The sequence below is a fragment of the Oncorhynchus keta genome, chromosome 26 (genome assembly GCF_023373465.1).
Source record: "Oncorhynchus keta strain PuntledgeMale-10-30-2019 chromosome 26, Oket_V2, whole genome shotgun sequence".
Taxonomy (NCBI): domain Eukaryota; kingdom Metazoa; phylum Chordata; class Actinopteri; order Salmoniformes; family Salmonidae; genus Oncorhynchus; species Oncorhynchus keta.
In genome coordinates, this window is record NC_068446.1 from 162,131 (window position 1) to 186,953 (window position 24,823).

General features: G+C 43.4%; 1 pseudogene; it reads right to left on the bottom strand.

Moving 5' to 3' along the window:
• LOC118358603 (cadherin-2-like) overlaps nucleotides 1–24,545 on the bottom strand; it is a 107,236-nt pseudogene extending 82,691 nt beyond the window's left edge.
• Between the last annotated feature and the right edge of the window lie 278 nt (nucleotides 24,546–24,823).

Sequence of the window (24,823 nt, forward strand, 5' to 3'; positions counted from 1 at the left end):
TTTTATAATTATTTGATAATTCTTACCTGACACATGTTTACTTGCTTAGTAGCAAAATCAAAAACAGAAAGTGTCCAGATAAAAATATTTTATCATTATTAGATGACGCTTACCCAACACACTAAATTGATGTGAAGGAAATGCTATAATCACCCCCCAGCCACATCTAACTAAGTGGATGGATCACTATTGTCTAGACATGTACACATGTTGATGAAATACAATAGATGGCCGTAATCACCCCCAGACACACCTGGCTAACTTGATGGGTGATGTAATCATCTGGTGAAATTCAGTATTTTGTAGCCTGCTAGCTAAACAATGAACCGGCATAATGCCAACTCATACCGCTACCAATACAAACAATCTGCAGGTAGCTAAAGAGCTAACCAACTAGGTTCAATGTTAGCTAGCTAACATTAGGCTATAACTAGCAATGCAACTGTTGGACTAGTAACCGAAAGGTTGGAAGGTCAAATCCCTGAGCTGACAAGGTACAAATCCCTTATCTCAGCCAATCATGGCAAGCAGGACGGTTCCTTCCCTTTTCCGTGGCTAAACCAACTGTGCTCGTAATGTAACTATTTTGATGTATTTATGGATGGAATACACGTTTGTTATTAAAGCACATGAAAGGTCACATGTTCCAGAAGTCATTTCTGGCAACATTTTGATAGAAAATAAATGTTTATGTTCAAATGTCTTTCCTGTGAAGTAGTGACGTGCGACATACACCTAGGTTCCTGAAACAAATCCCATATATCTGCATTTTAGTATATATGGTAGGAGCTGAGAAGCAGTGGAGAGGAAAGGAGATGGTTTTTACAAACATCTAAAATATTCACAGGAGCTGGACAAAAAATGTAATCAAATACATAGAGGAAAGAGCAAAAATGTAGAGGAAAGAGCAATGTCCGCTCACTGTTTTCCTGCACTTTTGGAAAACAGTGAGAGGAAATTCCCTTATATTCTTTCTCTCTCTCGCTCTCTCTCTCGCTCTTAAACACACAACCTTCAGAGGGTCAGTAAGTCACATTAGGAGTTTAAATAAGGATAAGGACAGATACTCAGAGTGGACGGACGGACGGACGGACGGACGGACGGACGGGCGGGCGGGCGGGCGGGCGGGCGGGCGGGCGGGCGGGCGGGCGGGCGGGCGGGCGGGCGGACGGACGGACGGACGGACGGACGGACGGACGGACGGACGGACGGACGGACGGACGGACGGACGGACAGACGGACAGACGGACGGACAGACAGACAGACAGACAGACAGACAGACAGACAGACAGACAGACAGACAGACAGACAGACAGACACACAGACAGACATACAATAGCTGCACTGCTTATCTGATAGTACCACACGGAGGAGAGGCTTTCAAAACACTGATATCAATTAACACACACCAGTGCTCGCAAAGGCACACACACTCAACACACAAACAGACACACATACACACGTACACATGCACCCACACAAACAGTCATGATCCTCTAAGACACAGGATCTATCCAAAAAAGGAGGTAATGAAAAAACAGGAACAGAGATAGACAGAGGACTATGGACATGAAAATGAAGTCGAAGAAACACACACACCCACCCACACACACACACACACACACACACACACACACACACACACACACACACACACACACACACACACACACACACACACACACACACACACACACACACACACACACACACACACACACACACACACAGGGTCATCATAGTCCGCCAACGAGCCAAACTCCTGATCCTCACTCCCCCTGACGAGCATTCCTTAGATACTTGTAGAGGTCTGCGTGGCACGGCTGGTGTTTCTCAGTAAGTCGGACACACACACACACAGACATATAATGAGAACCAGACCCAGTCCAAATCAAAGACAAAACCCTCTTACACACACACACACGCACACACACCCTCTCTGCCTGGTTGTTGTGCATGGTACTTTGAGTAGAGTTCATGGTGAACGCTGAACTGTATCTGGCTCTGCGGTCACTAACCGTCTCCTGACCTCCCTATCGCTCCAGTGCGGTCCAACCACTGACAAACCAACCGCTGTGATTGTAGCTCAAAACAGAAACCGCCCAGGGCAGGGAGAGAGAGCGCGGAGCAAGTCTCAGAGGAAAACAAAGAAAGAGGAGAAAGTATATGATGGGATGGAGAAGGAAATAGAAGAGGGTTTTAAGTTGACGGCTGTTGATCTACATGGAAACGGTCTCAAAGGAGAGAGGGGAAAATATGGAGGGATAGAGGGGAGAAAAGAGGGATGTGTTTTCATTGTTTTCAGATGGTCAAGTCCTCTAATCAGACATGTGGAGTGATTGTGTTTGACAGGAGCCCCTCCCTCCTCTGTTAGCTAGTTCCCCTGAAGACCTGCGCCAGCACTTCCTACTACCCACGCTAACACGCTAACACATGTCACACACTATACCTCAGATACATACAACTCCATTCTCTCACAGTGAGAGGGGGGGTGATGAAGGACATGGGGGAGGTAAGAGAGATAAACATATATAAGGAGGGGGTAGAGACAGAGAGAGAGACAGGGGGAGAGAGAGAAAAGGAGTGGACAGAAACAGAAGGAGAGAGATTAGAGGAAGAGAGAGAGAGAGAGAATATAAAGAGACAGATAGAGCTCTTTGTCTCCAGTCTCAAAATATGTGTAGCATTCACCCCAGCTGCCCAGGCAAGGCGAGTGGACCCCCCAAGTTTTGGGTTCCCCCTGGAGGTCGGGCCCCCCAGCATATGAACATGTCATAAACCATAACAAAAAAAATATGAATTTGCTTTAAACTACAAAATGTATGGACCTTGTGGGGGGCACGAAACTGCGCTACGCCACTGAGACAGAGACAGCGGCATATGGGGTTGAGCGTAACTGGGACAATCTCCCACACAGAGAAAAGAGGGAGAGCAGAGTGAGAGAGAGAGGAAATAGAGAAAAGATAGAAGGGAGATAGTGAGGTCAAGCATGAATCAAATCAGTGTCTTCTGCTTCCCAAGAGGCAGTGCAGTTGTGTGTGGAATTTACACGTGTGTGAATGAATTGAGAGGATGCCACTGCACAACACACTGACTAGCTAACCGTAATACAATCCCTCTATCTCGCTCAGTCTGTCACTCTTTCGCTCTTTAGCCTAGTGGTTAGAGCATTGGACTAGTAACCGAAAGGTTGCAAGTTCAAATCCCCAAACTGACAAAGTACAAATCTGTCGTTCTGCCCCTGACCAGGCAGTTAACCCACTGTTCCGAGGCTGTCATTGAAAATAAGAATTTGTTCTTAACTGACTTGCCTAGTTAAGTAAAAAAAAAAAAAAATCTCTGTCTTTCTCTCTCTCACACGCACACTCCATTACCTGGAAGGATGAGCATGGTTTGAGTCAGCCTACCACCACTCCACACCCCTAGTCTCTGTCACCAGGGTGATCAGGTGATTCATTGACCAGAAATACACAAACACAATGACAGTCACATCAAGCATTAATCTCCACAATAACTCCAAAAACAGCCCCAAAACTCCCACATGCCTATTTCTAAAGAGTGTTGTGGTCAAATGATTGTCACGACTTCTGCCGAGGTCGATACCTCTCCTTGTTCGGGTGGTGATCGACGTCACCGGTCTTCTAGCCATCATTGATGTATGTTTCATTTTCCATTGCTTTTGTCTGGTCTTCTTACACACCTGGTTCCAATCCCATTCATTATATTATGTGTATTTAACCCTCTGTTTCCCCTCATGTCCTTGTCAGAGATGGTTTATTGTTATGTTCATGTTTTATTGATCGGTGTGCGACGGGTTCTTGTACCCACATTTATTTTATTATGGACTTTGATTTTGGAGTTTGAAGTTAATAAAATACTCAATTTATACCAGGTTTGATTCTCCTGCGATTGACTTTCCTGCCACCTACAGAGATATAAATGCAGAACCAAGAACAGATACAGCCCTTGGTTCACTCCAGACCTGACTGCCCTCGACCAGCACAAAAACATCCTGTGGCGGACTGCAATAGCATCGAATAGCCCCCGTGATATGCAACTGTTCAGGGAAGTCAGGAACCAATACACGCAGTCAGTCAGGAAAGCTAAGGCCAGCTTCTTCAGGCAGAAGTTTGCATCCTGTAGCTCCAACTCCAAAAAGTTCTGGGACACTGTGAAGTCCATGGAGAACAAGAGCACCTCCTCCCAGCTGCCCACTGCACTGAGGCTAGGAAACACGGTCTCCACCGATAAATCCATGATTATCGAAAACTTCAATAAGCACTTCTCAACGGCTGGCCATGCCTTCCGCCTGGCTACTCCAACCTCGGCCAACAGCTCCGCCCCCCGTAGTTCCTCACCCAAGCCTCTCCAGGTTCTCCTTTACCCAAATCCAGATAGCAGATGTTCTGAAAGAGCTGCAAAACCTGGACCCGTACAAATCAGCTGGGCTTGACAATCTGGACCCGCTATTTCTGAAACTATCTGCCGCCATTGTCGCAACCCCTATTACCAGCCTGTTCAACCTCTCTTTCATATCGTCTGAGATCCCCAAGGATTGGAAAGCTGCCGCAGTCATCCCCCTCTTCAAAGGGGGAGACACCCTGGACCCAAACTGCTATAGACCTATATCCATCCTGCCCTGCCTATCTAAGGTCTTCGAAAGCCAAGTCAACAAACAGGTCACTGACCATCTCGAATCGCACCGTACCTTCTCCGCTGTGCAATCTGGTTTCCGAGCCGGTCACGGGTGCACCTCAGCCACACTCAAGGTACTAAATGATATCATAACCGCCATCGATAAAAGACAGTACTGTGCAGCCGTCTTCATCGACCTCGCCAAGGCTTTCGACTCTGTCAATCACCAAATTCTTATCGGCAGACTCAACAGCCTCGGTTTTTCGGATGACTGCCTTGCCTGGTTCACCAATTACTTTGCAGACAGAGTTCAGTGTGTCAAATCAGAGGGCATGCTGTCCGGTCCTCTGGCAGTCTCTATGGGGGTGCCACAGGGTTCAATTCTCGGGCCGACTCTTTTCTCTGTATATATCAATGATGTTGCTCTTGCTGCGGGCGATTCCCTGATCCACCTCTACGCAGACGACACCATTCTATATACTTTCGGCCCGTCATTGGACACTGTGCTATCCAACCTCCAAACGAGCTTCAATGCCATACAGCACTCCTTCCGTGGCCTCCAACTGCTCTTAAACGCGAGTAAAACCAAATGCATGCTTTTCAACCGATCGCTGCCTGCACCCGCATGCCCGACTAGCATCACCACCCTGGATGGTTCCAACCTTGAATATGTGGACATCTATAAGTACCTAGGTGTCTGGCTAGACTGCAAACTCTCCTTCCAGACTCACATCAAACATCTCCAATCAAAAATCAAATCCAGAGTCGGCTTTCTATTCCGCAACAAAGCCTCCTTCACTCACGCTGCCAAGCTTACCCTAGTAAAACTGACTATCCTACCGATCCTCGACTTCGGCGATGTCATCTACAAAATGGCTTCCAACACTCTACTCAGCAAACTGGATGCAGTCTATCACAGTGCCATCCGTTTTGTCACTAAAGCACCTTATACCACCCACCACTGCGACTTGTATGCTCTAGTCGGCTGGCCCTCACTACATATTCGTCGCCAGACCCACTGGCTCCAGGTCATCTACAAGTCCATGCTAGGTAAAGCTCCGCCTTATCTCAGTTCACTGGTCACAATGGCAACACCCATCCGTAGCACGCGCTCCAGCAGGTGTATCTCACTGATCATCCCTAAAGCCAACACCTCATTTGGCCGCCTTTCGTTCCAGTACTCTGCTGCCTGTGACTGGAACGAATTGCAAAAATCGCTGAAGTTGGAGACTTTTATCTCCCTCTCCAACTTCAAACATCAGCTATCCGAGCAGCTAACCGATCGCTGCAGCTGTACATAGTCTATAGGTAAATAGCTCACCCTTTTCACCTACCTCATTCCCATACTGTTTTTATACTGTTTTTATTTATTTACTTTTCTGCTCTTTTGCACACCAATATCTCTACCTGTACATGCCCATCTGATCATTTATCACTCCAGTGTTAATCTGCAAAATTGTATTATTCGCCTACCTCCTCATGCCTTTTGCACACATTGTATATAGACTGCCCATTTTTTTCTACTGTGTTATTGACTTGCTAATTGTTTACTCCATGTGTAACTCTGTGTTGTCTGTTCACACTGCTATGCTTTATCTTGGCCAGGTCGCAGTTGCAAATGAGAACTTGTTCTCAACTAGCCTACCTGGTTAAATAAAGGTGAAATAAAAATAAAAAAAAATAACCTATTCACCAGCCAGGAACGCCAGATCACCACTAGAAGCAGCAACCACAGAGAATCACAGGAAGACGTGGAAACAAAGACCATAGAATGTGGCCCATACATGGAGCATCTATGAACTTTCCTCATCCCTTTCCTCATCCCTTTCCTCATCCCTCTCTTTCTATCCTTTCACTCTTATCTCTCCATATCTTAACCCTCTTTTTTGTCCCTTACCTAACCTCTACTACAGCCTAGCTCCTCTCTCCACCCCTCACACCGTTTTAAGCATCTATTGCACCCTCCATCCCCCTCCTTCTGATTTGAATGATTGCTTCTCTCCATCCCTTCATTAATAATTGACTCTCTTCCTCCTGCTCCAATTAAATAATTAACTAAGCCTCCAGCCGCCTGTACCCCTCTATTTGTCTGTCTGTCTCTGTCACTCTCACTCTCTGTGTGTGTGTGTGTGTGTGTGTGTGTGTGTGTGTGTGTGTGTGTGTGTGTGTGTGTGTGTGTGTGTGTGTGTGTGTGTGTGTGTGTGTGTGTGTGTGTGTGTGTGTGTGTGTGTGTGTGTGTGTCACTCTGTCTTTTCCTCTGTCTATGTTAGAATCTCTCTGTCCCTGTCACTCTCTGTCATACAGGCCTGCCTGTATGTGACTGTCTGTCCTGCTATCTGTTTGTCTCGGTCTCACACTGTAAACCCCAAGACATTAACTCAAATATTTCTAGTAAGTTGAACTCAAATTTAATTAAGTTTAAAAAAAACATGTTTATGTGGTACTGAATCAACATGAAATGAGAAGTCATATCAACTACATTTGTTAAAGTTATGATAACAAATATATGCTTCTTCCCAACATGCTCTACTGCAGGTTGATCTTTTGGGGAATTGTTTTTTCATATCTGTGTTTTTTTTTTCATGTAGATTGAGTGATTGAGTGATTATTGATACACAAAGATGAATAACATACGTTTTTCTAAACTACTGAAATGGTTGTTTTAGTTTAAATGGCTAAGGTCATTTATGAATGCAATCATTATGAATGCAGGTTGCAGTTAAATAAACATTCCAACTGGTGGCTATATTATCTCTGGCTGGAATCCAACAGCAATCACACTTCACACATCAAGCCAACATAATGTGACTTGCAGGTAGGGTTGCATTTCCCAAGTAAATTTCCCAAGTTTCCAAAAAACCCCAGATGAAATGAAATCCTTCAACCAGGATTTTTATGAAAATCTTGGAGTTTTGTCGAAGTTACTGGAATTTTGCAATCTACTTGCAGGCCTGATGTGGCATGTAAACCGTTTCAGGTCTCAAAATAAGGCCATATTAGGTAAGTATTGTCGTAAAGACGTTACCCACAATGATAACATTCACCTAGGAACTCACTTGGTGAAGGCCACAGGAATTAAAATAAACTAATTTAACTTCTTGGTGACAGGGGGCAGTATTTTCACGTCCGGATGAAATGCATGCCCAAATTTAACTGCCTGCTACTCATCCCCAGAAGATAAGATATGCATATTATTAGTAGATTTGGATAGAAAACACTCTGAAGTTTCTAAAACTGTTTGAATCATGTCCTCTGGGTTTCGAATGCTAAATAAGTTCTGTTATACACACAGACAAACCATTCAGATTTCTTTTTCTTTGAGGTCACTCTCTATTCAATGGGTTTTCATTGGGAATTCAGATTTCTAAGTTGCAGTTCCTATTGCTTCCACTGGATGTCAGTCTTTAGAAATTGGTTGAGGTTATTGCTTTGTGTAATGAAGAAGTACGGCCATCTTGAACGAGAGTCACTTGTAGTGTAATGTTAGATTAGAGGCGCGTGTCCAGAAAGCTACAGTTTGTTTTCCTCCTGTATTGAACACAGATCATCCCGTCTTCAATTTTATTGATTATTTACGTTAAAAAAATACCTAAAGTTGTATTACGAAAGTAGTTTGAAATGTTTTGGCAAACTTTACAAGTAACTTTTGAGATATTTTGTAGTCACGTTGCGCAAGTTGGAACCGGTGTTTTTCTGGATCAAACGCGCCAAATAAATGGACATTTTGGATATATGGACGGAATTAATCAAACAAAAATACCATTTGTGATGTTTATGGGACATATTGGAGTGCCAACAAAAGAAGCTCGTCAAAGATAAAGCATGAATTATATTTTTATTTCTGCGTTTTGTGCCGCGCCTGCAGGGTTGAAATATGGTTTCTCTCTTTGTTTACGGAGGTGCTATCCTCAGATAATAGCATCGTTTGCTTTCGCGGAAAAGCCTTTTTGAAATCTGACATGTTGGCTGGATTCACAACAAGTGTAGCTTTAATTTTCTATCTTACATGTGTGATTTAATGAAAGTTAGATTTTTATAGTAATTTATTTGAATTTGGCGCTCTGCATTTTCCCTGGCATTTGGCCAGGTGGGACGCTGTCACAAATACAGTCATGGCTGGTAACCCTACAATTCACTCGATAAGGCGCACTCAGACATTATATTGGAGGCATATTGGGGGTGTCACAGTGACTCATTGACTATCAGTTTGATTAATGACTACAACATCACTTTAAGCAACTGTATTAAGTGCAATGGGTTTCCTCAAACGTTTTGAGTAATGACAGCACATTGGGGTTTACAGCGCACTGTGTGTTGTTCCTTCCGTCACCTTATCCTGTTTTTAAGCATGCTACAATATAGTGTGGGTAACACACACATGCACATGCACACACATGCACTAACACCCACACTCAATACACACTCAGTCAGAGGCATGGTCAAACACTCTACTGCCAACACTCTACTGCCATGTTATCCTGTCTCTCAGTCTGTTGTGTTGTCCTGTGTTGTCCTGTTTTGGTACACTGGGTGCATGCAGAACTACACACACACACACACACACACACACACACACACACACACACACACACACACACACACACACACACACACACACACACACACACACACACACACACACACACACACACACACACACACACACACACACACACACACACACACACACACCACCCCGTGACTTAACTGTTGAAAGCCTTTTCCCAACTGAAACAGATACAGGATGCCTCCACCCCCTCCTCTCTATGTAAGCTCCCTGTGATTGGTTGACGCAGTTTCTCCAACACTAAACCAAGTGTTGGGCTGCATCACTTAGGACACCCTTTTGACCAGACCCCTCTTTTTGAGTTAATATTCACACATAATAATATCAAAGGGATTCCATGACTTCCTGGATGAGAAAATAACGAGGCAGGAAACAGGAAGAGTTTATCTCCAGGCTATGCCATCTGTATCATGGTTATGTCCCAAATGGCACCCGATTCCTTGCATAGTGCACTACTTTTGACCAGAGCCCTATGGGCCCCATGTACAGAGTAGGGTGTCATTTGGGATACAGGAAGCCCTCTGAGACAAAGAGAACCATGCTCGTACTGGATTGATTCTTTTAAAAATGGTGGTTTCAACTAAAACACACATTTGGACGTTGGCCTTTCAAACTAAAACCAAACCAATAAGGTGTCCTCCTGGTGTGTGTGTGTGTTTTTGTGTGTATATACAACCTAATGGCTAATCTCCAGATACAAAGAACCAACAAAATGATTCAGCAGGACAATCAAAACCATATTTAGCACAGGTGACGTTGTAAAACACACACACGTCTCTCTCGCTTTCCTTCTCCTCTCTCCCTCTCCCTCCCTCTCTGTGTTTTACCATGGTACCCTGTCAGAACACTAGCATAAAAAGTCAGATCACAAGTCAGTCACAGGAGCCAATAGAAAAGTAAATAAAATAAATAGCCAACAGACTAGAGACGACAACAGGACAGGTAGCACAATACACTCTGAATTAACCATCCTGAACAGACAGACTCACAGCTAGGTCTGCCTCTGTATGCCTCTGGCACTAGTATTAACAACACACACACACACACACAAAATAGTGAGACCCCGGGTGGGTCATCCTGTCTGTACACACACAAAGGTCATTGATCAGAGGATAGATACAGGCTGACAAGATGAATATAATTTATCACACAATGTTTCATTTGTATGTGGAGTGTGCGTGTGTGAATGAGTGTGTGGGAAAACACCCACTGTGTGTGTGACGAGGCAGATGGTTTCAGCCCCTTCCACCCCCCAACCCTCACGTCCTCCCCCAACCCTCACGTCCTCCCCCAACCCTCACGTCCTCCCCCAACCCTCACGTCCTCCCCCAACCCTCACATCCTCCCCCAACCCTCACGTCCTCCCCTGATCATAATGAAACACTCCTCCATATTGTTGCATAGTGCAGAGACTCCACCCACTGACTGCAACACTTACCAACAAGCCAAACTGTGATATCTTATATTACCAACGGGCCATTAAAAACTGTAAGATCTTATGTTTCACCGAGTCGTGGCTGAACGACGACATGGATAATATACAGTTGGTTGTTCCGGTAAAAAAATGTACGTGCATCGGCAAGACAGAACAGCTGCCTCCGGTAAGACAAAGGGTGGCGGTCTGTGTCTATTTGTCAATAACAGCTGGTGCATGAAATGTAATATTAGGAAGTCTCGAGGTTTTGCTCGGCAAGAAAGTTTTAATTAATATTTTTTGTAGCTGTCTATTTACCATCACAAAACGATGCTGGCACGAAGCAAACAAGAAAATGCAAATCCAGAGGCGGCCTGTGACTTTAATGCAGGGAAAATTAAATCTGTTTTACCTCATTTCTACCAGCATGTTACTTGAGCATGTTACTTGAGCAAATAGATGGAAGAAAAACTCTAGACCACAATTAATCCACACACAGAGACGCGTACAAAGCTCTCCCTCGCCCTCCATTTGGCAAATCTGACCATAATTCTGTCCTTCCAAGCAAAAACAAAAGCAGGAAGTACCAGTGACTCGCTCAATACGGAGGTGGTCAGATTATGCAGATGCTAAGAATCCCAGCCACGAGTAGACAAGTGACACGAGACTACCAGACGAGCGAAATTACTTATATGCGCGCTTCCAGGTAAGCAACACTGAATCATGGATGAGAGCACCAGATGTTCGGGACGATAGTGTGATCATGCACTCCGTAGACGATGTGAGTAAGACCTTCAAACAGGTCAACATTCACAAGGGCGGATGGCCAGACAGATTACCGGGACGTGTACTCTGAGCATGCACTGACCAACTGGGAAGTGTCTTCACTGACATTTTCAACCTCTCCCTGAGAGAGTCTGTAATACCTACATGCTTCAAGCAGACCACCATAGTCCCTGTGCCCAACAACACCAAGGTAACCTGCCTAAATATCTTCTGACCCGTAGCACTCACGTCTGTAGCCATGAAATGCTTTGAAAGGCTGGTCATGGCTCACATCAACACCATCATCCCAGAAACCCTGGACTCACTCCAATTTGCATACCGCACCAACAGATCCACAGATGACGCAATCGTTATTGCACTAAACACTGCCCTTTCCCACCTGGACAAAAGCAACACCTACATGAGAATGCTGTTCATTGAATACAGCTCAGCGTTCAACACCACAGTGCCCTCAAAGCTCATCACTAAGCTAAGGACCCTGGGACTAAACACCTCCCTCTGCAACTGGATCCTGGACTTCCTGACGAGATGCCCCCAGGTGGTAAAGGTAGGCAACAAAACATCTGCCACTCTGATCCGCAACACGGGGGGCCCCTCAGGAGTGCATGCTTAGTCCCTACCAGTACTCCCTAATCACCCATGACTGCGTGGCAAAGCACGACTCAAACACCATCATTAAGTTTGCAGACGACACAATAGTGGTAGGCCTGATCACAGTCAACGATGAGACAGCCTATAGGGAGGAGGTCAGAGACTTTGTGGACTACAAGAAAAAGGGGTCCGAGCACACCCTCATTCCCTTTGACAGGACTTTAGTGGAGTAGGTTGAAAGCTTCAAGTTCCTTGGTGCCCACATCACCAACAAACTAAAATGGTCCAAACACACCAAGACAGTCGTGAAGAGGGCACAACAAAACCTATTCCCCCTCAGGAGACTGAAAAGATTTGGCATGGGTCCTCGGATCCTCAAAAACTTCTACAGATTCACCATCGGGAGCATCCTGACGGGTTGCATCACCGCCTGGTATGGCAAATGCTCGGCCTCTAATCGCAAGGAGCTACAGAGAGTAGTACATACGGCCCAGTACTTCACTGGGGCCAGGCTTCCTGCCATCCAGGATATACCAAGTGGTGTCACTGGAAGGCCCTAAACATTGCCAAAGACTCCAGCCATCCTAGTCATAGAATATTCTCACTATTACCGCACGGCAAGCAGTACCAGAGTGCCAAGTTTAGATCCAAAATGCTTCTTAACAGCTTCTACCCCATAAGCCATAAAACAGCTAATCAAATGGCTACCCGGGCTATTTACAATGCCACCCCCCTTTTTTTCACTGCCGCTACTCACTGTTTATTATCTATGCATAGTCACTTTACCCCTACCTACATGCACATATTACTGTAATTGCTGGACTATAAGCCGCTACTTTATTCCCACACTCTGAACCTCGCGGTTTATACAATGACGCAGCTAATTTATGGATTTTTCCCGCTTTCACAAGATTCATGCCGCCAAAAACTGAGCACCGTCACATAATGTGACGTAAATCGAGCGCGCTCAAACTTCCCATCATTCTGATTACGGTAGTAATTTTGTCACCCTCATCATGGCAAAGACACGGAGAAATGCATATGATGCAGCTTTCAAGTTGAAGGCGATCGATCTGGCTGTTGGAAAAAGAAATAGAGCTGCTGCATGGGAGCTTGGCCTTAATGAGTCGATTATAAGACGTTGTAAACAGCAGCATGAGGAACTGACTCGGTGCAAAAAGACAACAAACCTTTCAGAGGGAAGAAAAGCAGATGGCCCAAAGTATTTGCAGCCACTCGACATCAGTGTAAATCGTGCATTTAAGGTGGCGCTCCGTGTTCAGTGGGAGGCTTGGATGACAAGTGGGGAGAAATCCTTCACTAAAACGGGCCGCATGCGAAGAGCAACGTGGAGCATTGGAGCATTGTCAAAAAATCCACTATCATCAACGGGTTTCGAAAGGCTGGACTGCTGCGTGTTGAAGGGGCGGCTGGACTGCTGCGTGTTGAAGGGGTGGCTGGACTGCTGCGTGTTGAAGGGGCGGCTGGACTGCTGCGTGTTGAAGGGGCAGCATGAGCTCAGCAGGGTATTTGCCTCCGGATGAAAGTGAGGAGAGCGACAATGAAAACGATCCAACATCGGATGAAGCAATTCTGAGGCTATTCAACTCCGACCCTGAAGGAGATGACTTTAGTGGTTTCAGTGCACAGGAGGAGGCTTGGTAGGCTACTGTTTAAATTTTTGTTACAAGCCGTGTTTCGTTAAAGCCTATTTATTTTTGTTACAAGCCGTGTTTCATTTAAAGGCTGTGTAAAGTTAATTTGTTTCAATGTACCGGTAGGCACCTGCAACTTATAGACATGTGTTGCGTATTTATGTACAAAATACATATTTTTTAATAATTCAGTGGGTGCAGTTTATATTCAGGTGCGCTTAATAGTCCAGCAATTACGGTTCTTCAATTACCTCAACTAACCTGTACCCCCGCACATTGACTCGGTACCAGTACCCCCTGACTCGGTACCCTGACTCAGAATTGTTATTTTCTTGTTTCTCTTTTATTTGTTTTATTTTAGTTTATTTAATAAATATTTTCTTAAGTCTTAAGTTTCTTAAGTAAGCATTTCATGGTAAAGTCTGTTGTATTCAGCGCATGTGACAAATACTGTTTGATTTGATTTGATTACCCAACCCTCAGTCCTGGCCCGCAGCTAAAAACATGACGACTCAAATATCACCCAAACATAATATGAAGCTACTCCCAAAACATATCATGTTAGGTCTCCAAAAATATCCCCACCCAGAGTTTTAGGTTGTTGTTTGAATCGCCAGCCCTTGTGGTGAAGTAAGGCGTGTATGTGTGTGTGTATGTGTGTTTGTGTGTGTGTGTGTACCGGTGAGGAGTGCTTGTCCCTCTCTTAGCTCCTCGTCCACGGCAACACTGTACTCCTCCTGGGAGAAGCCTCGTGTGCACGGCAACGATCCCTGCCTCCATGGCAATGACCCCACGGCACCTCCGCCCTGCACAGCAATCTGGAGAACAGAGAGGAAGAACAGAAGGGTGTGAGAAAAAAGATCAATATAGTCCTGGATAGGTTACACATACTTAAATATGTGAAAAAAAGTGTCTACAGAGTAGCTTAAATTAAAAGAGTTCACAACGATGTAATAACCACTAATAACTATCATAATAGGCAAGAGAAGTGACATAATAACCACCACCAAATGCAATATATTATATATTATAGGCTGCATAAAAGAGACATACTATTCTAATGTATAATGTATAACATAACAACATAAAGGTCTAGAACTGTGTCAAATAACAGCAACAGTATTTGCACATGAGGAGGGGCCTAGCCCAGCGGCAGACAGACAACTAATATCTAGCGTGTAGGCTACCTCTCTATGCCCTCCGCCCTACCCCCCTCACAGAACGGCACAATGACATATGTTGTTGTTAAGAGTCAACTCAGGCTGGTGATTGGAGTAATGAGTGAAAGGGTAAGCAGGTAGTATGATTAGACTGAGAAAGACCTCCTGTCGGCGTCCCAAATGGCACCCTATTTGTGCACTACCAATGGGCTCTGGTCAAAAGTGGTGCACTACATAAGGAATAGGGTGCCGTTTGGGATGCAGAACCTATACAGCACTTCAGAAATGCACTTCAGAAACGCACCCTCCCTCTTCTCCACCATCATGTCGTTCTGCCCCTGAACAGGCAGTTAACCCACTGTTCCTAGGCCGTCAATGAAAATAAGAATTTGTTCTTAACTGACTTGCCTAGTAAAATAAAGGTAAAATAAAAAAATAAAAAATAAATGGTGATCACAGATCTGATATGGCTACACAACTGAAATGTCTTGGAACCCCTTGCTTGCTTTCACCTACCTCTTTTCAGATCAGTGATTCATTCAGGGAAGATATGGAGGAATAGGGTACTACAGAAGTACTGAAACATTGGTGCACTATCATGGGGAAACGGAGCCGAGAACAAACCAGACCAGCTCACATCATAGATGTGTGTGTCAAAAAGCTGTAACCCTTGACCTTTCCATGACGTGACCTAACTCATTCATCTCATGCCTTTTCTATTTCATTCTAATCAAAACCTCTAATCTGCCAACACTCTGCAAATAACTCATCTGTCTCTATTTATTTGTATCTCTGTTGCTTATCGTAGCCTAATTTCTAACATAAAACATCTCCAAGCGTGTTTCAAACACTCTCATACTCTTCTAAATGAATACATTAATGCAATGAGGATGCAAAACCAAATAGGTTGGGTAGTAGGGCTGACCCCATTTAGTCGACAGGTTGATTGTTTGGTCGATAGGCTGTTGGACGACTGAGATTTCTTTAGGATGTTAAATGTTCTAGATAGAACCCTTTGCCTCACAAAGAACCCTTGTCATCCAAAAAGGTTTATTCTGATCAAAACAGTTCTTGGTAGAACCCTATCCCTCTGCACAGAACCCATTTGGAACCCTTTTTTCTAAGAGTGTTTAAAGAACCATTTCAAAATCAAAATCATGTTTTTAATCAAATGTGATGATATTTGGATGAAACCAGATCAAAGTATGATGACCAAAGTACGAAAAATTACTGTTGCTTATACATTCATTTACTTCATATGTATACAGGGTGGGTCACCATTGAAAACAGGGTCTCATTTGCAAGGGAGCCCTGTGAACATGAATATACAATAAATAATATCAATATAATAAATACAACAAGATTATTCAAAACAAACACAACTCTCACATATGACCTTCCTTAAACTCGATCTAAACTGTCCAATGGGGGCCAGCGAGTCTAATTCCAAGGTTGCCTGAAGACTATTCCATGAGCTGGGGGCATAAAAACTAAACTGTCCAATAGGGGCCAGCGAGTCTAATTCCAAGGTTGCCTGAAGACTATTCCATGAGCTGGGGGCATAAAAACTAAAAGGATATGTTCCCGTGGGACCTCCAGAACCAGCCAGTGTAGAGAGTGGGTATTACAAGTGATGGATCTCCAGTTAATATCTGAGCTAGTGGGGGAGTCTCTGGAGAACCGCTGTATATACAAAAAGTAACCCATTTTGAGCCCTTCTGGTAGTCAGAGAGTCCCAGCCAACAGAACTATACGAAATGCAGCGATGTCAACAAAAATGGTCCCCAGTGAAAAGAACGCAGTGCTGAATAATAGACTGAATGTAAAGGTTTTAAAGCAGAGGATGCCGCATGCATGTGGATTATATCCCCATTATCAAGCACTGGGAGGAGAAGCGCTGCTTGAACAATCCACATGAGGCTGGATGTATTTCTAGAAAATAAACTAATCTTAAATCTCCACTTTTTTTCAATATGGCACATAATCTGAGACAATAGTTTTATGGTCTAAACAATACAGCACATGATCTAAGACAATAGTTTTATGGTCTAAACAATACAGCACATGATCTAAGACAATAGTTTTATGGTCTAAACAATACAGCACATGATCTAAGACAATAGTTTTATGGTCTAAACAATACAGCACATGATCTAAGACAATAGTTTTATGATCTAAACAATACAGCACATGATCTAAGACAATAGTTTTATGGTCTAAACAATACAGCACATGATCTAAGACAATAGTTTTATGGTCTAAACAATACAGCACATGATCTAAGACAATAGTTTTATGGTCTAAACAATACAGCACATGATCTAAGACAATAGTTTTATGGTCTAAACAATACAGCACATGATCTAAGACAATAGTTTTATGGTCTAAACAATACAGCACATGATCTAAGACAATAGTTTTATGGTCTAAACAATACAGCACATGATCTAAGACAATAGTTTTATGGTCTAAACAATACAGCACATGATCTAAGACAATAGTTTTATGGTCTAAACAATACAGCACATGATCTAAGACAATAGTTTTATGGTCTAAACAATACAGCACATGATCTAAGACAATAGTTTTATGGTCTAAACAATACAGCACCTAATCTAAGACAAGTGTAGCTGCTGAAACAGTGCTATGTCCAGGTCTAAAACCAGATTGGTGCTCATTAAGAATATAATGAGAAGTTTAAGTTCTCAGCTGAGAGTTGGCCAGGGACTCGTTGGCGTTGCAAAATAGCTTGGCAATTGGACAGCAGTTATCCAATTCAGAAGGATCTCAGCCTTTGTGTACGGGGAGGACTTCCAGATTTTAGGGATGACCCCAGAAACAATTGTCAAGTTAAAAACATAGGTTAATGATTCTAAGGTTAATGATAAGTGGGTCAGAAAGCTATAGCAAAAAGGATCAACATACATTTTCAATAAGACACTTAGCATATCATAGACATCCAATGGTTGAAATGAAAATGAGGAATGTATCGTTCGTTCTCTGGGACTTGGCTCGAAGTGCATTAAGAACTCAGCTGGAATCAGAGTTTTCAGAAGCTTATTATATCAAATCGGTGGACCTCGAATCAAATCAAAATGTTATTGGTCACATACACATGTTTAGCAGATGTTATTGTGGGTGTGGCGAAACGCTTGTGTTTCTAGCTCCAACAGTACAATCATTTCTAACTGTAACTCTCGTCGTCGGTGGAAGGAAGAGTGGTCCAAAGCGCAGCGTGGAAAGTGATATTTATTTACAAACAAAAATAACAAATCCAAAAATGAAATCGAACAGTTCCGTCAGGCACAGACACTAAACAGAAAATAACACCCCACAAAACCCAAAGGGAAAATCACAACTTATATATGATCCCCAATCAGAGACGACGATAGACAGCTGCCTCTGATTGGGAACCACACTCGACAAAAAAAATCAAAGAAATAGGAAACATAGATTTTACCACCCAAGTCACAACCTGACCTAACCAAACATAGAGAATAAATAAGGATTTCTAAGGTCAGGGCGTGACACTAACAAGTAATATTGAACAATTTCACAACAATACACACAATACACACAAATCTAAAGTAGAGGAATGGAATTAAGAATATATAAATATTTGGACGAGCAATGTTGGAGTGGCATTGACTAAAATACAGTAGAATAGAATACAGTATATACATATGAGATGAGTAATGCGAAAGATATCGACATCATTAAAGTGACTAGTGTTCCATTTATTAAAGTGGCCAGTGATTTAAAGTCTATGTATATAGGGCAGCAGCCTCTAAGGTGCTAGTGATGGCGATTTAATAAAAGACTGATGGCCTTGAGATAGAAGCTGTTTTTCAGTCTCTCGGTCCTAGCTATGATGCACATGTACTGACCTCGCCTTCTGGATGATAGCAGGGAGAACAGGATGTGGCTCGGGTGGTTGTTGTCCATGATTATCTTTTTGGCCTTCCTGTGACATTGGGTGCTGTAGGTGTTTTCCCCCGGGGAAGCGTTGGGCAGACCGCAACACCCTCTGGAGAGCCCTGCGGTTGTGGGCTGTGCAGTTGCCGTACCAGGCGGTGATACAACCCGACAGGATGCTCTCAATTGTGCATCTGTAAAAGTTTGTGAGGGTTTTAGGTGTCAAGCCAAATTTCTTCAGCCTCCTGAGGTTGAAGAGGCACTGTTGCGCCTTGTTCACCACACTATCTGTGCGGGTGGACCATTTCAGTTCGTCAGTGATGTGTACACTGAGGAACTTGAAGCTTTCCACCTTCTCTACTGCAGTCCCATCGATGTGGATAGAGGGGTGCTCCCTCTGCTGTTTCCGGTTGTATTTACAGTAATAACACCACAAAAAATGTTGGGATAATAATGTAATAAATAACACAGAAAAACAAATACTGCAAAGTTGCTTAGGAGCTAGAAGCACAGCTGCCCTATCTGTCAGCGCCATCTTTACCTACTGAGGCAAAGTGGTTATTAAAAGCACACCAAATGTCCATCTTATCTGTTATGTGAGCCGAGGCTGTCATAACCTGCTTTGATAACGAGGGGATGGCGTTTTGTTTTAGAGATTTGACTACCTTCCAGAATGAAGCTGGATTCCCACGATTCTCAGATATACATTTCAAGAAGTACTGTATGAGGATTGTGCTTTTCTAACCTGGGATAGGCATCTATTTTTTAAGCTTTTACATAGAATCAGCCTAGTCTTAGCCCAAGCTAAATTTCTCACCTGAAGTTTTTTTGATAGTTCAGGGATTAGCTCTATCCCTTACACTTAGTTTATTGAATGGAGCATGCTTATCTGCAATAAAATAATGTAGGGACTGATCCGAGTCAGAGATATCTGTCACAACCCCCAGTCACACAAATCCTAGAACAGACAAGAATGGTTGTCATTGAAAGTCATATCATTTGTCATGTAACAATGTGAGTGCGAGATTTAGGTCGTTTTATGCAGGCAATGGGACAATGGTCACTGAACTCATTAGCAAATATTCCATTGGTTGTATACTTGTGAGGGGCATTTGTCAAAATAATATCTAAAAATAGTAGATTTTTCAGTGTGTTTAAAGGGCGGACTGATTCAGTTATCAACTGAGTTAGATTTAGCTCAATCAGAAGCTAGCATCAACTAATCCTGATTAAGATCAACCAAAATGAATAAATCAGATTTAGCATAGTCAGATAACAAGTCAGACAATTGGCTAAGAGCACTTGTTGGTTGTAAATATGGTTTGAGAGGCCAGAGCTATAATAAAATACATTTTTGAGATCAAACTGCTGGCATTTACATGAATCAGTTCAATGCCACAGCTGCAGGATTTCAGATCAGATGGAGTCTCTAATACAAGCATACTATGCTCAATTGATAACCCCTTACTTGAAAATACCATAGGGCTAGTTTGAAATGGTATAGATAAAAGATTGTCTAGAACTGTACCATTGTGCCTATGCTTTGAGCGAGGAAGTGGACTAAAACAAGAGTCAATGAGGGTTACCTGTTGCGAACATGCAGTATGAAGATAATGCTGATAATTTATGGTTGGGATTACCTAAGCGGAACATGGGGTGTTGGTAAATCAATGTCTCAGCGCAGCCTTGAAATGCAAGACCAGGGTCCAGGCACCAAGATGATTTGGATGGACCCCATCCTCTCTGTAGAGTATCTCTTGTTTCCAAAGTTGTCAAAGTTATCCACAAAAGTAACTCCAACAGAGTTAGAGTAGACTGGTAGCGAATCATGTAGTGCCAGCAACCTACTGAATCTTTCGCTGACACGACTCAGTGGTGGCACTGGGGGCCTGAAATACTTGGATGCTTGTTGGATTCTTTCAGAGTTCCAATCAGTTCTATTAAATCCTGTTTCAGCCACTCCGAGCTAGCAATCCTAATGTAATTAGATCCCACATGGATTACTATAGCGACAGCTCCCATGTTCTGGTGTAAAATGGTAGGAAGCAGCCTATTATTGTCTTGTAACCAAGCCCCAGGATAGCACAATGTTTTTGACGGTGAGCGGATCTGAGTCTGGGGCAGAGTCCCTCTCGGGAACTTGGAGAATCCTAGTCCGAGGCAGAATCTCCCTGGGAAGGAGGGTGGATAGGGACGAAGGCGCGAGAATCTCCATAGCCAAGACGGCGAAGCTGTTGAACAATTGGATTTGGGTTGAGCTTCCAAACACCAAAGAAGCCCCACTAGCCACAAGCCACTTCCCTCCATTTGGCCTACGGCGGGTGACATGCTTTCATGGTTGGGCAGCAGGATTGGAGACAGTATAATCCGCTAAATCCACCAGAGGTAACGGTCCTGCTCCATTTCCCAGGGGAGTGGGAGACTTCTTCGGGAAGGTGTCCCTGGAAAGCATTGGCTATTAAGTCAAGGAGTGTTGACATGGTGGTGATACTCTCAACACCTCGGAATGGCGTCCAGGCTGTGGTGTAGAGAAGGAGAAGGTAGGCGGGGGTACTTTCCCAAGTAGATTAGGCAAGTTTTGAATTTGTTTTCTAATAGTAGCCGCTTCTTCCCTATGGTCCTCTGCGAGTAAACATCGGAATTCTGGTTGGTCCACATTGTTCCAGAAGAGAGCGTAGTATAAGTACAGCTCCTGCAGTGCATGAGATGCTTGCTTTTTACCCTGAATTGGGGAAGCCTCCAAGGGAAGAGACATAGGAAATACATCCGTGGCGCAGAGACAGCAATTTCAGGCAAAGCAAAAATATAAAAATAAAAATAGACAATAACTGATGTATTTTTCTGGACCTATACAGACCGTTGGTAAATACAGCCAATACAACAACCAAAAAGATTAAAGGGATTAAAGACTGTAGCCTGTTAAACATAACATCCTGTGAAAAACAATTCACTGTCAAACAAATATGTGCACTGGCTCTCCTTCCAGTCAAAAGGTGTGTGTGATGAGTGTAAAAGTGTGCTTGACCTAAAGTTTGATCATGAAGTTACTGGTCCCCTCCCCGTGTCAAACACTTGGATTCAGGAGGCGGGATTATTAAGGGGATAGGGTGACGTCACCATAACTCTCTCGTTTTAATACACCAATGGTAGCGTGACATTCTCTTACTTAATTTAAATAAGCACCGCCTTCTAACTAATATCGGAAAAGGCATGTATGCATAGGGGTGTGGTTTAAGTAGATGGATAGTTACTCTACTGGTGCCATAAATTGACTGTATGGTGTCAGCAAGTATAATTCAAAGATTACAATATTAACCTATGGCAAAGACACATATATGTTTCTCCTTTCATGTGTGTCTGGTGTTAGCTAGTTACTGGCTAGCTAGGTCTTCAGTCAGCATGGAACAACAGTGTGGGGGGGGGAGATTCAAAACTCTGACGCAGTTGTCATGTCAACACATCTGTCAGTGCCACATCACGAAAGACACACCAAATGGGAGATGTATAAAAACAAAATTCTACTGCAACACTGCACCCAAGTTTCTTGACATAGGCCTTACAAAGAGGAGTCAGTCAAAGTGAATAAATTAATATAAGCTTCCCGCCCACTCAGCCTGTCTTTTAAAATATATTGGTAGTTAGCCATGATAAGAAAGTAAGTATCTTACATTTTGTGCTTTTCTATCCCCCCGAAATATTATGGGTGATATTTTAGTCACTCAAAATGTTATTTTACATGGGAATCAGATTGACTGTTCAGGACCTTTAAAATTCCATGAGTGTTATGATTGTGTTATGATTGTGTTAATTGACAAGTTGACTCAGGTGTGATAGCACTGGAACCACTAGATGTTGCTGAGAAGAAAAATTGACCACTGACAAGGCCATAGATGAGTCTTTCATAAAATAATGCTACCAGCCATAGTCATCTATAACATGTTGTACTGGCATAACACAACAGATTAGAAGAACTGGAATGGCACTCTCCCTCACCATTGCACAAAAAAGAGCCATACGCTACGCCCCCAAAAAATGTAAATGAGCCGTCACCTTTTGGGAACTGCAAAGAGTTCCTTGAGTAATTATGGTTCCACATAGAACCATCACTATTCCCAAAGAACTCTTGATTAACCCTCTTTTCTTAGTGTCTAGGTGAGGGCTGAATCAAATTAGGTTATAGTGTATCTCTAAATACACATCCGATTTAGTGCACGGGCGCAACTTCAGCCTTGTGACCTGTCTGCAGTACACAATATTAACGGTATCGTCTCAAATAGCCATAACGGCATCACATAGGCTAGAAAAGTCGAGCTTTCTACACCCGTCCCATAACCCTGCATAGCCTAGGTTACAGATCAAGCCTACAGTTAACGACCGCTATGAATCATGGGTGAATACAGAGCTGAGCGTAAACTAAACGGTCCTTCTAGGACAAACCTTTAGATGATAAAAATGGTTCTTGGTAGAAGCCTACATAGAGGGTTTGAGGCAGAACCATATACAGGGGGTTCTTTGCAGATCCCTGCAAAGAGGGTTCTACCCAGCACTGTTCAGTTCTACTTAGCACCTTTAATTCTAAGAGTGTAGTTTAAAATCAATATAAACCAACAGCCTAATATGTAGGCAATGTAGAAGGAAATGAATGCAGTCATATCCTGCAGACTTACGCCGAGTTGGTTGTCTCAATGGTTGGTTGTCACAACGTTAATTACTCCCAATCTAAATGGCACTGTGTAATATTTGGTTTAAAAGTGTGAATTCTTTGAAATAACTCATCCACCTGGTCAACTCATGTCAACATGACAAAACATTTGAGGTGAGGAGAATTAGTAAAAAGGAAATTATTGGTATATTACTCGTAAATGTTTGAATTATGGGAGTATCCTTGAATAATTATGTGCACACACACAAATTTACAAAAAAACGTAATGTTATTCTAACGGAGTAAATGCTTAATTTTGTTAGGAATATCGTTCCATCAAACAAAGGCTCGGCTATTTATAAGACTGAATGCAAATTGCTTAATTTCATGTTACAAAAGGAATAAGCTACTTGCAAATATTGTGACAACCAACCCCATACTGTGTGACAACCAACCCCATACTGTGTGTCATCCAACCCCATACTGTGTGTCATCCAACCCTGCAATAGGGCTGGTAACTGGTTGTCGCAAGTGGACTGAATGTTTGGTGGCTTATAACTCTTCTTTGGAATATAAAAAGGGTCCTCATTTCAACCCCAGACCTTGGTCTTTCTCTTAATATTGAAAATAATACTGTAAAGGATACTGGTGCTGAGAAATACAAATGAGATTAATACTTGTGACAACCAACCCCGGTCTCCCCTAGTGAGTTGACCATCATCATAGAGCAAAAACCAAGCCGTCAGACCCCTGTCCCATAGCCAACCAACGAACCCCACCACTATACCAAACCGAAGAAACGGTTTCGTAGCCTACCTGCACAGCTGCCAGTCGCATCAGCAGCGCGACTAAGGTACGAAACATGATAAAATCCCTCCTTCGAATGTGTTGGGAAAAGCCCCAATCTCTCTTCGCGGATCAACGCGAGAATGTTCAGTAGTAAACGAGCAGCTGCAGCATGTAGCAGCCTCGTCTCTCTCCTCGCCGTCCCAGTTCTGTGCTGTGCTGCTGAGCGGAGTGCACTCTGTCTGGTACTGAGGCTGAATGACTTAACTGGCTACCAGTCGGACCGACCGACAACACGGGCCTCAGTGTCTCTACCTACCGGATAACATCAGATATGGCAGGAATCACACAAAGATAATTTTCTCTCCCTCTTCGCCCTGTCTCTCTCCTCTTCTCTTCCTGCAGAGAATGACAGACCACGCCCCTCCTGTACAACCAAATTAGTCCTACCCTACACAACTCTTGGAGGGGTAAACATGGTTGGAGGAGGGAGTTGGGTATAGGAATTGTCTTTTGATGTGAAACAATGACAGCCTATGTTTGAGCAGTAAAAAATGAGGCCAATGAATGACCATGATGTGAAGTGGCGCTCTTGGAGCTCTCACAGTCTCATGTCAGAATTAGACATTCATCACATTTAGAAGTGTTTAAGGTTAAGTTTAGGCATTAACT